This window comes from Nyctereutes procyonoides, unplaced genomic scaffold (assembly GCF_905146905.1).
Source record: "Nyctereutes procyonoides isolate TBG_1078 unplaced genomic scaffold, NYPRO_anot_genome, whole genome shotgun sequence".
NCBI classification, from domain to species: Eukaryota; Metazoa; Chordata; class Mammalia; order Carnivora; family Canidae; genus Nyctereutes; species Nyctereutes procyonoides.
In genome coordinates, this window is record NW_026575051.1 from 15,107,067 (window position 1) to 15,120,068 (window position 13,002).

The window sequence follows — 13,002 nt, forward strand, 5'->3', positions numbered from 1 at the left end:
TGCCTATCAGCTTCTTCTCAAACCATTCTTGGCAACTGAAATGTCCCATTCCTCCTTTCTGAGCTTTACTCATTCCAGGTCTTGCTATTCCCTTAGTAACAGCAACAATTACTATCATTTATCAAGCTCATGCTACGTGCCAGGCATTAGACTAAGCACTCTGCGAGCACTTGGCTCATTTCATCCTTAAATCCTGTATTGGAAGAACTATCATGGTCCCCGTCTTACAGATGAGGAAACTGAGGCATGAGTAAATTAAATAACACACCTGAAGTCACACGGTAAAATAGTTAAATCTGTTGCCCAAGTCTGAACTCTTTAATCTTTACAGCATACTGCGTCTTTTCTTGTCTCCTCCAGAGATGCGTCTTTCTCCTGTCTACACTGCATGTCTCTGCCATGTGGATCTTTTCACAGTGCATTGTGACTGTTGCAGCATAGCATGGTCATTAGGCATGACTCCAAAGTCAGGCTGGGTGAGCTGGAGTCCCGACTATACTAGTTGCTGGCTTTGTGTGCCTCAGGCAACTTACTTAACTGTAAATTCCTACATCAATAAACTAGCTCCTATAAAGCATTTGATGTATAGTTTATGGAACAACTACCTGAGTTAACCACCTTTGTAAAACACTGAGCATAATGGCACATACTAAACACTCATCAAGTATTACCAGTTATTATTAAAATTCCCCATGCCTCTCCGTTGCCTCCGGTTAAGAGTGTAAGCTAAGTAAAGGAAAGGATTCTCTGCCTTGGTAATTCCAGAGCACTTAGCAAATCTATCCAGCAGATGCTTCCACCAAACTGTGCCTTTGAAGGTTTCAGTTTGGAGATGATTTTTAGGAAATAGTAAGACTTCAGTTATTGAAACTTCACGACTGGAATCATACAATGTGAGCTGAAATGCTGAGTTGATAAATAACTTGTGAATTCTGGGAATAGTGTTCCCAGAGCCCATGCAGATATTTTGGTCAACTAGCCTTCCTACGATACCTGCTCATGAACATTGGGACATTGACATAAGCTGATAGAGCCCCTCCTAGTGTTCTCTATACAGGACACAAACATGACAGTGATGAGCAAAACTAGTTTGAACTATATTGAGAGATGTTGGCAGGGAAGGGGGACGGTCCTTGGAGCATGTTTTATGATTAAAAACACCCCTGATTTTCTATCTATCTATCTATCTACCTATCTGTCTATCATCTATCTATCTATCATCATCTATCATCTATCTCAATCCAGAAAGCAGTGGGTCATATAAACTGCTACAGTTGGTGGTGAATTTCCTTGTAATATAGACTTTTAAAAACTGTAAGTAAAAAACACTTGAAACTTACAGAAAAAATAAAACTGAATACTGTGATCCTTACACCTCTGATTTAACAAATGCTACATTTTACATGTTTGCCGTAGATTTTGTTTTTAAGAAGTAAAATGGTCCAGATATAGTTAAGGCTCCTTTGTGTACCTTCCTGACCCCAGTTTTTCTCCTTCCCTTCCTAGAGGAAAGGTAATATCTTGAAGTTGCAGTTTAGTATTTTCATTCTGGTTTTGTACTTTTACTTTTATTTGTGTATGTCTATGTGCTCCTTATACTATTGTCTTGTTTTAAAACTTTACACAAATGGTATTTACTTTATGTATCTTTTTGCATACCTGTTTTTTTCCAGTTCAGTTTTTGAAATTTGTCTGTGTTGATTCTTACAGATCATTTCCTTAATTGCTATAAAATACTGTTTATTTTTGTAATAGTGATTAAATATTATTTTATTGATAGACTAAGCACTTTGCAAACACTTGGCTCATTTCATCCTTAAATCCTGTATTGGTAGAACTATCATGGCCCCCATTTTTTTTCTTCTGCATGTGCACATCGATATGCTTTTTTCTAGGAATGTTTAGGTTTGGGATACTTTCATGTTTTCAGAAAAAGAGTTATGTTTCCATATAAACCGAAAAGCAGATAACAATGATGCTTTCATAAAATTTTTACATTTCAATATAAGCATTTCTGAAAAAGGAGAACTTATTCTGAAAAGGAGAATTAGTATTTTTGTCATCTGTTTTTTCTGGGGATTGGGACACACATGTTAAAGTGACATTGAATAAAATGGATGACCCACCATAATCATTTGGCACAAGAAGAGCACATCCTGTTTACCTAGAACATTTCATCTGGTTTTGTAAAATCCACAAGTAACAGTGAGCCAGTATATCTGCCATGAAATCAGCAGTGTAGCATTGCCATTGTCGGGAGCTGGACAACTGCATTCTCACATGCAGGTGTGAGATGGGTCTGTCCCTGTCATAGGCAGCAGCAGCCAGAATCTTAACACAAGTTGCTCGTGTGCTCACAGCTGCTGGCACTTCCAGCCCCAACTTCTCCGGCACACGAACAGGGCTTGCTTCTACTTCTCCATGTAGCTACTTTATCCCTTACAGTTAGGACTCAGTGGTTTGCAACCCTAGCTATATAAAAGAATCACTTTGGAGATTAACACACACACACACACACACACACACACACACACACACAAACAGAAAACATGCCTCTTGCCCAGAGATTCTGATTTAGTTGCCCCAGAGATGTGTCTAGGCATTGCTTTCTTTGTGATACTAATGGACAACAGGTGTTGGAATCTGCTAAAACCTGGTCCAGGCAATAGCTTGATCTATCTATAGGATCCTGGCAAAACTGGGAATCCATGTTGCTACAAAGCGGACAGAACCCATCCAAATCATGTTAATTATTCCACAAGCCTTCTAGCCTCACATTACTACCCAAAAATGGGGTTGGAAAGCCAGAGACCTGGTTTTTTTTTTTTCTTATCTTGTGCCCTAAAAAAGATCCAATGTGTGATGCTGGGCAAACCACTTGGTGTCTGAGTCTTTCATTTTTGTGTTGCATAAAACGAGATGGGACCTCTGCTTCCCCTGTGATGGGGTGAAAGAAGGGGCAGTCTCTGCATGGGGCTAGTGCCAGGCAGTATGGTCAAGTGATTAAATGGATTAGCCACACCCAGGAGAGGGATCCGGGTAGGCAAATTTAACAGGATGCTCAAGAAGCACTATAGAATGTCCAAAATTGGCAGGGCCAAGTGGCCTTCTAATTGGGATAGCAAAGCCTTGGACAGGACAAGAAAATACCAAATAACAACTGTAAGTATCTTGTAATTATTCTTGGATTTGACATTGCTTATTTGCAACTTCTTTTTTTTTTTTTTTTTTTTTTTTGCTTATTTGCAACTTCTTTCCAGACCCACCCTCCATGACCCATATCAACTTGTTCATAATGATTTTTTCTTTTTTACTTGTAACATTGTATACTGGAGAAAATAAAAGGTCATTCTTTTACAGAAGGCTGAAAGAGGTAAAAACTGAACTTATCTATTTAAAAAATTTATTATCCATTAAATTAAAAGGGAATCTCTCCCACTTTCATCCTATCTTCCCTGGACCAACCACTTGATCTAACTGGCTTCTAGCTAGCTAAGTGGCTAGCCATTCATCCATCTATCCAATTGGTTCTCCTTTCCTTTTCTTTCCTCCCTCTCCTCTCCTCTCCTCTCCTCTCCTCTCCTCTCCTCTCCTCTCCTCTCCTTTCCTTTCCTTCTTTCCTTTCTTTCCTTTCCTTCTTTTCCAAAACAAGGTTGCTTTTGATGGCCGTTAGGAGGGAAGGCCAGACCTCCAGTTGGAAAATCTAGAGTTTAGTCTGTAGGAAGCTATTATTAATATTATTTGCCAAAGCCAAAATCAACATAAAAGTAATAATGATAAAAATGAATAAAACTGCTTTGGACTTTTCTAAGTGATAAAAGAGCTGTTCAAAAAAAAAAAAAAGAGCTGTACACACACACACACACACACACACCTCCCCCCATGTATCATTTTATATTTTGGTGAGAGAAGATGCTGTTAAAGATCGATAAATGAATCTGACAATGGTAATTTATTGTACTCTGTGCCTTGGCTTGTCCTCAGAGCTGAGAAGACAGAAATAACTGGTCCGATGCACAGCACACTACTGATGGGATAATTGGGGAGAGGAGAAGAAAAGAGTGGGTAATGGAGGGTGTTAGAGATATTCTAGTACAGTAGGAATATCTTCATGTGCTACTGGTACAATTCAGACATGAAAGACCAAAGCCATGAGCCCTTTATGAAAGGAAGAACTGAGTGCCAGTGAAGTGGCACAGCCTGGCTTTCTACAAAGCTTAAGAAAACATGGTTTAAGCAAGCCACACATCAGAGAGCCTTCCTCCTTCTAGAATGCACAAGACAAGTCTGCTCAGTTTCTAAAGCCAGCACTTTTCTTGACTTCCTTCCCAGCACTGATTGTAAACACTTTCCCCTGGGTTATGGGGGAGAGGTGACAGTTTAACATTTCGGAGATCACTCCTTGTCCGGAGGACTGCCTGGGAGCTGAGAGAATACTCGGTGCTGCTTCTACTAAACATGGTGTAGCTTCTTGCTTTGTCAGCACAACTGCCACATGGCTGCCTGGCCATGGAAACACTCATGGCAGCATTGATGAATTCTCTGGTCTTTATAGTATTTTCTGGCTCAGGGATGGGAAAATTCCAAGAGAGAAAGAAAGAAGAAAAGAAAAGAAAAGAAAAGAAAAGAAAAGAAAAGAAAAGAAAAGAAAAGAAAAGAAAAGAAAGAAAAGAAAAGAAAAGAAAGAGAGAGAATACAAAAGGAAAGCTCTCTTTATTATAGAGAAAACCCTTAAAAGATGCCAGCTGGTTGAATGATGCACAATCTCCCCAAACACAGTCTCATCAATTTGGCCAACAGCCTGCACAATGCTCTTGACCAAATATGCTTTACTCTGGCAACATACATGTTAGAGCTACACAAAAGATGACCAGGCAAAGAGGATAATAACTGGACGATGTCTTAAAAGGAGGGTCGAAGTGACTGAGGTGCCACTGAGGTCTTGCTACAGAGGGAGGAGAAGAACAGCAGGAGAATATGCGTTACCTGTCCAGCACCGCCGTCCCCAGGCTGGCTTCTGCTCTGATCAGACGACTAAAACCATCCAGGTTTCCACTATGAGGCCATCTGCCCCGCAGTCTTCAAGGAAACCTACACCCGATGAAGGCAAAGCTGAGCAGGATTCATTGTGAGGGCTCGGGCAGGACTGGCAGCTGGGTGCCCAGCTCGGCCTCCCCTCTCTCCCGCGCCTCCCCTGCCCGTGGTGCTCCTCCAAGCCTCACAGCGCCATCCGCAAGAGGCTCGCTGCTGTTTGAAAAACAAGAAGTGATTTCCTGGTCTTCTTCCCCGGATGGCGTGTGCGATTTCCCTTACGCCCATGGGAAGTCCTTCAGATCCTTCTTATCTAGAAACCTCTCCACCGAGTGGCCAGACTTGTTTGGCCAATGCCCCTAGTCCTGGCTTTGCTTTCACCAAAGAAAAAATCAGAAAAATGAAACTAAAGCAACCCCCAAATGGGTCAGAGCTAAGATGTAGGATGCCTTGTTTAAACCTTCGAACGATGTTCTCTAAATTAGATTGTGTTTTCAGAGTGGAAGGAAAACAAATTATTGATGAGTCCTTGTGTCTCACAGTGTCAAGAAGTCAGAGAATTAAAAAAAAAAAAAACAATTCCTAGAGTATGAAAAGACCTAAAGCTGCCATTAGCCTTAGCCCTAGACTTCAGAGAGAGAGAGAGAGCCTGTACTTCCAATCTGCCACATGAAGGGGACTGCTGGTTCTCTCAGATTTCTAGGAAAACTCTATGGATATTTATGTGACAAATGCTGTGATGCTTAAAATACCATCTTGATAACAGCACTAATATTTAAAGATAAGAAGATGCATGGAAAAGGGCCAGTTGGTGGATTGCATTCAGGTCATTGGGTTCTGTTTTTGTTTTTGTTTTTTTAATAATTTATTTATTTGACAGAGAGAGAACACAAACAGGGGGAGTAGCAGGCAGAGGGAGAGGGAGAAACAGACTCCCTGCTGAGCAGGGAGACTGACACGGTGCTCAAACCCTGGGATAATGACCTGAGCTGAAGGCAGATGCCTAACCAGTTGAGCCACCCAGGCGCCCCAGGTCATGGGTTTAAAGACAAATTATGATCAGAGGTGTTGACCTGGAAGTGACCTCCCCATCCTCATTTTAGAAGTTAGGAAACCAAGACCCATGGAGGAACAGTGACTTGCCCAAGGTCAGAACACAGATGACAAGCAATAGATGCCCATTCACCTGTTCTTATACGTGAGTGTGGGGAATGTTGTTTGATTTCCTACTCTGCACTGCGACCTGTGGAGAGAGGCTAGTGAACGAGGCCTGGACCCCAGGAATCTGCATTGTGAATTAAGTCTCCAGTTTGAGTCTGATGCATGTAGTCTCCAAACTGTGTTTAGAGAGACCCTTGTTTTTTTTTTTATTTTTTTTTAATTTATTTATGATAGTCACAGAGAGAGAGAGAGAGAGAGAGAGAGGCGCAGAGACATAGGCAGAGGGAGAAGCAGGCTCCATGCACCGGGAGCCCGACGTGGGATTCGATCCCGGGTCTCCAGGATCGCGCCCTGGGCCAAAGGCAGGCACCAAACCGCTGCGCCACCCAGGGATCCCTAGAGAGACCCTTGTAATGTCACACCAGGACTCTGGTGTTGAACTGTAGGGATTCAAACGATAGTCTCACAGGTTTCTATCTCTGTGGCCTTTCACACATTACAGGACTCCACGGAGACTGGGTTTTGTTTTGTGTGATAGTGGATAACAGTACCACTGAGTTCACAGGCTCGAGTGTGAGCCTGGCAGAGAGGAGGAGCTCTCTGGGGACCTGGGCTCTCATTCTACAAGCTCATACTCTTTTCCTGTTCCACCCCCAACTTTCTCTCCTTTTTGCTCACCTTCCCATCTGCTCAAAGACATCACCCTTAGGCATGCTGACAACTACCAGTGGTACTCAGGCTTAAGACAAAAATGAAGAATTTTGACAAAAAAGAGGATGAATTTCAAGGAGGACATGGGCAGTGATGAGCACTGGGGACTATGTGGACACACTGAGTCACTATATTGTACCTTTCAAACTAATATCACCCTGTATATTAACTAGCTGTAATTTAAATAGAAACTTTAAAAAAAATAAGGAAATATAGGCCATCCCAATCAGGTGGTGACTCTCACTTGGAAAAAGGAACAAAGGAGGATGAACCTCCACAATGTCATTCTACTTCTCGGCACTGGTTCTCAACTGTATTCTCTAGTCCACTCCATGTCGTTGTTAGGACTTGGTTGGACAGTTTGGTAGTCAGGGCCCCACAAAGAAAATATGGAGTCAGGATGGCTAAAATAAAACAGCACTGACATCCTGTTTTGCAGCCCAGACAGGACAGCACTAGCATTCTGTTTCGCAGGCTTTGCAGAAACAACTTCTGCAAAATGTCCTAAAATAACCACAAAGCATTTGTCAATATCCCAGTCAAGGGGCAGTTAAGACCTAAGCACCGTGATGTCAACAACAACAAAAAAAACATCAGCACACGGACAGCAACCTAGTAGGTAGACAGATATATGACCAAAGATCTGATGGGCATGACTTGGCAACCATGATGGTTTAAGATAGTTCTGCAAAAGAGCTCATAGAAATCCCTAACTCCCAGAAGGCAACTTTCTCGGGGACCTCCTCTCTCTCCGGGAGTGTAATACTATTGCTCAATAAACTTTGCTTTGCTGTCCACCACTCTTGGTCTGGTCTACCCCTTCATTCTTTGAAACGGGGTGGCCAAGAACCATGGGCACTAAAGGCAGAGAAATCCTGAAGTATCATCATTGGGAGATTTGGTGTTTGCCCATCCCAGCTGACTCTCCAGGTCCTCCTTGCCGCAAGCCCAAGTGTGGCTGGGGAGCTCAGGGAAGGGAACTTGCTCCCTAAGGCCAGGAGTGCATTGTGATTGGTCTAAAGCACACTGGTCTCATTCTCCTGGCTGGGCAGCGGAGCTTGCTTGGACATGAGGCCAGTCGTGGATGCACATTACCTCTGGATTTGCCTTTAGGGGCACAATAAAAATCCTATTATGTAACCCAGTTCCAGTTGGGTTTTCTGTTATTTGTAGCTAAAAGCTAAAAATAGTAATGTGGTGAATCACCACGAAGAATACATCTTTCGAGTCTATATAAAATACTACTCTTGGCCTAAAAAAATATTAGGAAGAACATTAAAGCACATACTCACAGAGCCGGATGGCTTCAATTGTATTCCAAAATATTCCAAATTAATTTCCCGTGTTAGGTATTTGAGGTATTAACTTTTTCTCTAGGAGATGGGCAAAGATACCCCAGTTTCTTTCTTATACTAAAAAATCTATAATATTAAATATAAGTAGTGGAAGAGCACCTCAGTCTTGAAATCCCAGAGTAGCCTGGGGTTGAGGGTATGGACTCCAGATCTGTCCACTAGTGGCTCTGTGGAAACTCAACAGGTTATTTAATCCTTCTGTGCCTAAGTTTCCTCACTTGCAAAATCAGAGTAACAATAGCACCTACCTCAGGGTTGCGGTGAAGATTAAAATACTTGTAGCAGTGCCTGGCATGTAGGGAGCAGCTGTAAGTATTGGCTATTGTTATCTCTGCCAGAAAGAACCTTTTGCAGTCAAAATAGCTACCTGTATGGATTTGATAGTGTCTCCGCCTTTGCTTTCTGCTAGGTTTGCCTATAGCTCAGCAGAGATTGGCCCTTTAAAGAAGCCTTTGAAATATATCTTGTCTTTGTCATGAGATGTGTTCCTTTGGGAGTAACTTGAGTGCATGGGGATAAACGTAGATAAATGACACTGGCTATGTTGGGGAGGAATGAAATAAAACCAGGGGACACTGGACATGAATGTGGTAGTAAAGGACACTAAAAGAATTTTGCTGGCTAACCGCTTTGGAAAGTAACTGTGGGACAGAACTACATGCCCAGTGGCCAGTTAGCCCACTCTAGGAGAAAGGGAAATTTCCAGACCTCAGTACTCACAAAAAAAGTAACAGTGTTGGGGAGCTTGACTTCCAAGTCTTTTTGTTACTCTTTTTGTAAATACCAAGGTCTGGCCTGAAGAAACATCCTGCCCTCCAAGCAGCTCTGAGCTCTGGGGGTAAATGCTTCTTCTAAAAAGCTCTGAGATTTCCTGCTTGGGTTGGGTTGTGGATGGGCTGTGGGTGCAGCTGGCTTTCTGACATGGAATGGGGCGTTGCCAAGGTGGCTGTCCCTTCACTTCCCTGAGGACCAATTCCTCTCTCACCCACAGTCCAGTTTGTTGCTAGGAACATTCTGTGCTTGTCCACTCACTTTACAATGAAAACAAAGACAAATAAAAAATGGAAACACCATATGGTCTCGGCTGCAACCCAGGATTAGCTGCTGATGGGGAGACTTTGCCCTGTCGCGGCTAAGGCGTCAAGCAGCTGTGACAGAGGTACCTCTCCTGCATTCTAAGATGCTGGAGTCCATGGCAAGTCAAACCCAAGCCTCTTCCAGCAGGTTGTGGTGGTGTAGCCAGAGTAAGTAATTCACCAGTCATGTTAAATGTGTTTGTAGGCATGACATTTCCCTTAGGACTTGAGGGTATGACCTCATTCTGTACAGAGCTGTTTTCTCAGACACAAAGGTTGGCACCAAATTAACACATATTTCCAGCATGCTCCAGGCTGCTTCATGGCCCAACCCTTCCCTCTTGCTCACCTAGGTAATTGTTAAGTCTCCTTTTAAGTCATAAATGTTATTTCTTCCAAGGACCCTCCTCCACTCCCTCCCAACCTGAGACAAGTGTTCCTTCCCCCCAGACCCATAATTCCAGGTACATGTCTTTTTGCAGTTACTACATTGCATCTGAATGATTATTTTAATGCATTGATTGTAAGCAGCTGGAGGCAGGGACTAGTCTTATTTATCATATGCCCAACAACTAGTATCCTGCTGGCACATAGTAGGTGATCAATAAAAGCAAAAAGAAAATGAAACTGCTCCATCTCATCCATTGTTCGTCCTCCCTCTTCACATTGGCGTGTCCCATGGCTCAGTCCTTGCAACTCTTTGCTAACACTTATTTCCCAGGTGGGCTCCAGCATGGTTTAAATCTTTGTGCTGATAACTTCCAAATACACATCTCTATCACAGACCTCGCTCCTGAATTCCTGACCCATATATATCCAACTGCCTACTTGATATGTCTACTTGGATATTCAGGAGGCTCTCAAAACTGAACATGACCGAAACTAAAGTCCCGATCTGCTCCCCCTCCAACAGTCTCTCTCATCTTAGTAAAGGGCATAGCCATCCTTCCCAGTGGCCCAGACCACAACTCTAAAAGTCACCCTCGAGTTCTCCCTCACATAGTCTGTCATTTGTCATCAAATCCTATCATCTCTACCTTCCAAATATATGCATTTCTTACCCCTTCCACCATCATCATTCTCATCAAGCCATCATTATCTCTTGACTGCATTACTATCATGGCCTCTAGTTGGTCTCTGTGCAACAATACAGTTAGAATGGCCCTCATAAAGAGGACATTATGTGATGTCCACCTCTACTCAGCCTTCCTGTGCTCTCATCAGTCATAGTTGAAGTGAAAATCTCTTCAATGGTCTGTAATGCCTACACCCCTGGGCACTGCTTCTTCCTTTGATTCCTCTCCTACTTCTCTCTCTGCTCACTCCTATGGCTTCAGCCGTGCTGGCCTCCTTGCAAGCCAGGCACAGCTCCACCTCAGAGTCTTTGCACTTACTGTGCTCTCTGTCTGGAATGCTGTTTTCCCAGAGAGCCTTGTGTATCTCTCCCTCCTTTGACCAGACAACACTTTCTAACTGAGGCCTTTGCTGACTGCCATATTTAGCATTTCCTAATCCCTCTTCCCTGATTAATTTTTTTCCCATTTCACATATCACCTCTCGTGCACTCTAATGTATCTGTTTGGTTTATTGTCTGTCTCCCCTTCCATCCCCATTACTAGCATGTCAGCTCCTTTAGGGCAGGGAGGCTTATTTTGTTCACTAAAGAAGAGTATTTGAAAGTGTAACACACAAACTTATGAATGCCAATGCTATAGTATGAGTATATACACAGCACAAGTATGTACAAAAGCACATAATGGTTCAACTCGCAAAACCTTCCCACCTCCACATCTTGGCAGGGTAAGTCCTGTTTTTTTAAACCCACAACCAGATGTTGGTAACCCTTTTGACCCCCTGTGGCCCAGGGTCAGCTCTCTTTTGGTGTTTCTCTAACAAGGCCAGGAAAATTCCCCCTGGCACTGACCTGTCCTTATGCAAGGAAGGAACCAACAAATAATTGAGCAGCTTTATAGTATACAAATGGTCTTTTTCTTATCATTTGTGTGTATATCTTGGCAGTGTCTCTGCTCATTGGAGCTGGTCATATTTATACTCAGCTGGGGCCTCTCAGGTTTGATCTGTACTTGCTATTACTGGGCCCATTCCACCAACAGACAGAGTTATCATACCTGCTCTGCGTATATATCTTTCAGATAGTTATATTACTTTGCTTTGGAAGATCCCAAAGCTTCCATCTTTTGAACCAATTGAATGCAGTTGACAGACCCACTGTACTCGCCTTTTTATGCTTCTGTCAGAAATCCAAAGCCCACTCCCAATGGAATCTTGTTTTGGACTCCATGCCCAGCATTATCTCCCTAATTTTCCCAGAAGAGAGAAGGACAGCACATAGGGGAAATGAAGGCAGATTTAGGACACGGCTTCATAGAGGTGTCACCAACAGCCCTCTTTGGACCTTTATTGACCTTTCCTTGGGCAGGGTTGACCATCAACGACTGTGAGCCATCCTCAGCCTTCAGCTTCCACCTTCAGTTCTCACAGGTGACGTGCTATGACTGCAGCATGACAATTGTCAGCCACACCCTGCAGCTGTGATGCACATGAAGTCAGTTATCGATCTACCAAATGTGTCACTGACTCCTCCTCCTTCAGTCCTTCCCCTAATGCTTCTGATGGCTTTAAGGGGAAGAGCAGGTTATTTGAGGACTTGTGTATTCCTTCTTATCTTAGTCTTGGAAGAAATCTATTTGGAAGGAAGCTGCATTTCCTCTAAAGTGCATATACTCTTCTGTCCATGCACACTGGGTGGTCACTCCTGTTCTAATCTCTGATCCTTTGTTGTGCATCTGATCTACATCAGCAGATATGGTATATCTCAGGTAACAGAGAGCCTCATCTGCAAACATGTGGCAGCTCCGAGTTTGGACTTGTAAAAACTCTGTCTCCATAAGGGCAACTCCCATCCAGATTCCATGGCTCTCTACTGTTTTCAGGGCCTCTACACTGGGACAACTGCATGGTATGGGCAGGGTATTTATCCCTGTACCTAATGGCAGGATGGAGTAATGATTTCTGAGTAGAGAAAAAAGACAGTATTAAACCTATGTTAAACTTATAGACTTTTCTTCATGATGCTTGGTTCACAACTTACTTATTAGCACTTGAGATGATGCTCTAAGTCATAAATTAGCCCAATCTTTCCAGCACCTGTATTCTTTCATGGAAGAAAGTTAAACAATTCTTTCTAACATGTTGGGATTCAGCTGAACTGAAAATGTAGTGAATGAATGGCACCATGATGGTTTGAAAAATATGGGGATAAGGTGACATTGGTAGTATAGGCTGTCACTTTTGTGGCAGGATTTGTGATACAACAGAAAACCTATATCCATTTGCCCCTAATTCATAAAATTACACTTTTGGAGACAAATTACTTAAGTGAAGGAACAGTCCTACTCTGACTTAAGTACCTTTGAAAAGTTGATATATTGCCCATTTCCCGTGAGTTGTACAGAAGCATGACTTAGTTTAAGTCATCAAAGAAGCATTTATATGAAGAGAGTCAGGATAACAGAAGGGCGATGAGGTTAGAGAGAAGTGGGGAATATGGGGGTAGTATTTCAGAGAGCTGTTCTTATCTGTGTCTGAGAGCAAACTTAGAGCTCATGGACAACATCCTGCTAACTATTGCTGGAATTGCTACAGTC

At 42.8% G+C, this 13,002-nt stretch overlaps 1 protein-coding gene across 8 annotated transcripts in view; it reads right to left on the minus strand.

The window, feature by feature from the left end:
* ADGRF5 (adhesion G protein-coupled receptor F5) overlaps positions 1–13,002 on the minus strand; it is a 100,881-nt gene that overhangs the window by 65,766 nt on the left and 22,113 nt on the right. For 4 of the 8 annotated variants that reach the window (XM_055330280.1, XM_055330278.1, XM_055330279.1 and 1 more), the window contains exon 3: positions 4,987–5,247. The exons of 2 other annotated variants lie outside the window; for them this stretch is intronic. The gene's annotated coding sequence lies outside the window, so the exon portion shown is untranslated. The remainder of the gene's footprint in view (positions 1–4,986; positions 5,248–13,002) is intronic. 2 more of the 8 variants (XM_055330274.1, XM_055330273.1) reach the window with 1 other exon arrangement.